Source organism: Miniopterus schreibersii (genome assembly GCF_964146895.1).
Source record: "Miniopterus schreibersii genome assembly, chromosome: X".
NCBI classification, from domain to species: Eukaryota; Metazoa; Chordata; class Mammalia; order Chiroptera; family Miniopteridae; genus Miniopterus; species Miniopterus schreibersii.
Window position 1 is genome coordinate 84,938,461 of NC_138104.1, and position 5,255 is coordinate 84,943,715.

Here is a 5,255-nt window from a genome sequence, read left to right on the forward strand (position 1 = left end):
AACATTTTGATTAAAATATAATTGACATATGACATTATATTTTTTATTGTAGTGAAAACTTTGAAACAACCTAATTGTTCATCAGTAAGCAATTAGTAAATTAAACTATAAGGCATCTGTACAGTGGAATACCTTGCAGCTACTAAGAGGAAGAGATAGATCTATACCCCCGAGCAATGATAAATGCCCACAGTATATTGTTAAGTGAGGAAAGCAAGTTGTAGAACAGTAAAAAGCATTTGAAAGCTTAGGCATTTTCCTCACCATTTTACCTCACTTTTGGTTACTTATATTTGAGTGAATGTGCAACTGACAGATCAGCATGTGGGAGGTACAGGGTACTCTTTCCCTGGGAAGTTTCCCTGCCATTCAGTGGACCACTTCCTGTGGACCAGCTCTGTCTCACCAGCACTCTCCAGTGAAATTTTTGGCTACTGTTAGTCTGATCCTAGAGACCAGTTCCAGCAGAACCTCATCCTCTAGTGAGCTCTTGCTACAAACCAGCTCAGGCCTGAGCCCTCTGGCAGAGTTTTTCACCAACACCCAGCATGGAACCTGATTAACGTGCAAATTGTGTCCTATCTGGTAGAAGCTGAAATGACTTTCCTTACTCCTTCAGTGAAGGTTCATTTCAACATTCCTTTTGCAGGTTCATTTCAACATTCTTTATTCTGTATACATTTGTGGTGCATGACTTTTTTTTTTTTTGAACCAGTTAAAACATCTGCCTGTTTTTCTCATGAGTTAAATAAAATCTCTAGCTTGTGTTTGCTTTTATATCTGTATGACAGCCAAGTTTTTTAGTTTTTTGAAAGTATTTTTTAACAGTGGTAAGAAAGCATGACCAATTATTAGTTTTCTATTGCTGCTGTAATGAATTAACACAAATTTAGTGACTTTCAAAAGCAGAAGTCCGAAATGAGTCTCACAGGCTCAAATCAAGATGTCTGCAGGGCTAGTTCCTTCTGGAGGCTCCAGGAGAGAATCTGTTACATGTCACTTCCAGCTTCCAAAGGCTGCTGGCATCCCCTGGCTTGTGGCAGCATCGTTATAATCTCTGCTTCCATCATCACATTGCTCTCATTTCTCACTCTGAATCCTCCAGCATTCTCCTTTATTTATTTATTATTTATTTATTTTGATTACAGATTACACTGAATATTATTTTGTATGAGTTTCAGGTGTACAGCATAGAGGTTAGAAAATGATAATCTTTATAAAGTGTTCCCCCTGACATTTCCAGTACCCAACTGTCATCATACGTAGTTATTACAATATTATTATTATTTAAACTTATCTTTATTGATTTCAGAGAGAGGAAAGGAAGGGGGGAGAGAGAGATAGAAACATCAGTGATGAGAGTCATTGATCGGCTGCCTAGCCCGCAACTTGTGCATGTGCTCTGACTGGGAATCGAACCCCAGTCTCCTGGATCCTAGGTCAATGCTCAACCCTGAGCCACGCCCGGCCGGGCAACAATATTGATTGTATTTCTTGTGCTGTACTTTACATCCTCTTTACAATTTTGTAACTACCAAACCGTACTTCTCAATCTCTTCATCTTTTTCACCCTATTATCTAAGCCCCTCTCCCCACTGTCCACCATCAATCTGTTTTCTGTATGTATGAGTCTTTCTTATTTTTTTGTTTGTGTGGATGGCTTGTGGTCTTAACACCTCACTTCACACACTGCAGTCTAGGGAGATGGCAGTTTAGAAGGGGCCAGGTTGAGATCAGCAGTAGAGTGAACAGGCAGTGCAGGTTTCATTGGGAGACACAGTGTAAGGACTGAAAGGAGATGTGATTTGGTCTTAGGGGGCAGCATATTTAGCATGGGGGATATGGCAAAGGCCCTATGGAATGCCTTAGTAATGAACCTGAGTGAGGACTTGAAGGGACCACACTCCTCAGAACACACATGGTTCCACAGAGCCCAGCCACACCTGCCTACTGTCTTCCATGAGAATTCTCAGTCTTGCTTGGCCAGTTGTACCCTGAGGACCATTGAGCATTTCTCTTTCATGTCCCTGATGGACACAGCAACCGAGAGATCAGGTGACCTGTGAGGCCCTGTAGCACTGTTGTCAGGAGAGGTCCATTGGAGGCAGCTTTTATCGGAGCCACCACAGTTGAGATTAGCAGCTGTGGCCTCTCACATTTTCCTTCTTTCCCTTAGGGAGTCATTCCCCATTACCTTCCTGTTCACACTCCTGATTACCACCACCCACAGGAGTTGTCATGTCTTTTTGTCAGAAGAATCCACAATGTTCACCTGATCAACCTCTTCAGACCCACAGTGAGACCCAGGGCCTTGGAGGTTGCACAGGAATCCGAGGCTCTGGAGGAGGCCTGTCTCTCCTCCCATCCTCCAATGCCTGGTGATTCGAATGAGGCTCCTGATGCTGGTATCCTCAGTACCTTTGAGAGTCCTCAGAATTTCTGCTCCTCCTCAATTGTCACCATAGTCACCTCATCAAGCAAATCTGGTGAGGGCTCCAGTAGCCAAGATGAAGAAAGTAGCACCTTAGGGGCAGGTCCAGACCCTAAGAATGTGCCCATAGATGCCCTAGATGAAAATGTGGCTTTGTTGGTGAATTTCATGCTTCTCAAGTAGCAAATGAATGAGCTAATAACCAAGGCAGATATGTTGAAGATTGTCAGCAAAGAGTATGAACACCACTTCATTGAGATCTTCCTGAGAGCCTTTATGCACATGGAGATAGTCTTTGGCCTTCATGTGAAGGAAGTGGATCCCACCAACCATTGCTATGTCATCATCAAAGTGGGCCTCACCTGTGATGGGATGTGGCATGATGAAAAGGGCATGCCCAAGACCGGCATCCTGATACTTACCCTGGCTGTGATCTTCATGAAAGGCAACCGTTCCACGGAAGAAGAAATTTGGCAAGTTCTGAGGGTGACTGGGGTGTATTCTGGGAAGAAGTGCCACATCTTTGGAGAGCCCAGGAAGCTTATCACCAAATATTTCATGGAGGAGGAATACCTAAAGTACCAGCAGGTGTGCAACAGTGACCCTACACAATTTGAATTTCTGTGGGGCCCGAGAGCCCACACTGAAACCACCAAGATGCAAGTCCTAGAGTTCATGGCCAAGGTTCATGGGATTGACCCAAGTTGTGCCCCATTTCAGTATGAAGAGGTGTTGCAAGATGAAGAAGAGGAAGTTCGAGCCAGACTTTCAGCCAGGGCTGTCTCTACTTCTGTGGCCACTACCAGTTCTATGGCCAAGCCTGGCAGCTCCTCCCACACCTAGGGAAGTCAGGGGTAGTTTCTTCATGCATTGGTTGAAGAGGCAGTCTGTGTTCATAGAGTTTAAGTCTGAGATGGGACTAAAAGGAACACGCTATATTTGTCTGTGTTCCTCTTTGATATGTGTAACTTGAAAATTTATTCTTTTATTTGTTGATGTATATATTACTCAAATATTGCTTTTTTTAGTATAGATTTAATTAGCTTCAAAGTCCCCAAGTTTATGAATTATATTGGTCACCTATGTAATACTCTAAGGAGCTTTTGTAGTAAGAGTTTGGTTGTTTTGGAAAACAAAATGTGAAACCATCCATCTTATGTTGTCATCTGGAAAAAGACAACATGGCATTGCTATAGCCATGTCCCTGTAAATGCAAAGGAAATGATCTTTAAGAAAGTTGGGATCAATGGAAAAAGACAGAGAAGAAAATCTAAATGATATTCCAATCTTGGCTTTTTATCCTTTTTAGTTCTTGTGTAAAATTAAATCATTATTTGCCAAGCTCTTTCAAGAATGTACAAGAAATAAATCTTAATACATTAGACCTCATGGTCTCTGACTCATTTTTTCCCGAAAACTTCAGTGAACACCTGCCTTTTGGAAAGCACTGCACCAATACTGGAAATACTAGGATTTAAGGAATCAGGATCTGGTCATTGAATTATAACTTAGAAAAATAATAATCTTTTAAGGTCATGGTGTGATCTTCTAATATCCAAAGGAGAAGTAAAATGAAGGTGTGAGTAGGTTTTTGGACAGTTCATATGAGACTGTCTAAGTGTTAATACTGTTAGGCATGGCAGTTTGGGGCCTTGGGAAACTTCAAGTCCTTCAATTGGAGTTAATTTTATATTAAACTGGCTGAGGGCATCGTGAGCAGGGAGCAACCCAGACAGTGAGTCTCAAAGTTGAAACCCAAGGTCTGTAGTGCAGAAGTTGCTGTTAACTCTTCCTTTTGGATCCCAAGTAAAGCAGAAGAAAATTCTCAGCTGGTACTGGAATGGAAGGTGTCCTGTGCTGGTGCAGTGGGACTCAGCACACAAAGTAGTTTCATTTATATATATCATCTGTAAGGAGTTTCTGAGAAATAGAGATGATACTCTTTAGAGATTCAAACACTCAGGAACCACTGGGCCGGGACTCTGCCATGGCCGAAGAGAGTCAGTGCCCTCTTCATGCCAAGGAAAATTTAAGTAAGCTTTATTTATTGTAATTTGGCAAACAATTAACAAAGGCCAAATTTTTAGTAGGGGTAAGAAGAATGAAAAGGGGGGGAGTAGGGAGAGGACATTGTGCCCTGTCTCGGTTGGTGTGTCAACCCTTACATCAAAAGGTCTTGGGTTTGAATCCTGGTCAGGGCACATACCTAGTTTGTGAGTTTGGTCCCCAGTTGGGGTGCATGCGAGAGGCAACCAATCGATGTTTCTCTCTCACATCAATGTCTCTCTCTCTCTTTCAAATCATTAAACATATCCTTGGGTGAGGATTAAAAAAATAAGTAGAGGCTGCCAATGGTAGATATAAGAGGAAAAATAATTTTACCTCTATCCTTCTAGTATCTTGGCTATGAATCCCTGTTATATAAAAAAATTAATAGGAAATGGGGTGAAGGCTTAGGGAGGGGGTGGGAACGAAGTGGGGGGGGTCAATGGGGGGGGAAATGGGACACCTGTAATACGTTCAACAATAAAGATAAATTTAAAAACAAAACCAAAAAGTTAGTAGAGAAACATTTAATTATGTACATAGGTATGGGAGTCACTCAAAGATACGAGACTCAAAAAAGTGACTAAAGCAAGAAATGTTTATACATTTTAGGCAAATAATTTGTTTAGAATTGATGAAGTAAAGGGGTTTGGGTTTAGGGTAGTAAATTGGTGAAGAAGAAACAAGGTTTGTTTATAAAGACTTCTAGGCTCTAAATCCCCTATCTCCACTGATAGGGATGACTTCTAGCCTCCTGGCATAGGGAGGGCAACTTTCA

At 41.8% G+C, this 5,255-nt stretch overlaps 1 pseudogene across 1 annotated transcript; it reads left to right on the forward strand.

The window, feature by feature from the left end:
• The first annotated feature begins 2,238 nt into the window (after positions 1-2,238).
• LOC308551051 (melanoma-associated antigen B16 pseudogene) lies at positions 2,239-3,274 on the forward strand (annotated as a pseudogene). The gene has a single exon. The product of its transcript is annotated as a melanoma-associated antigen B16 pseudogene (transcript).
• The last annotated feature ends 1,981 nt before the right edge of the window (positions 3,275-5,255 follow it).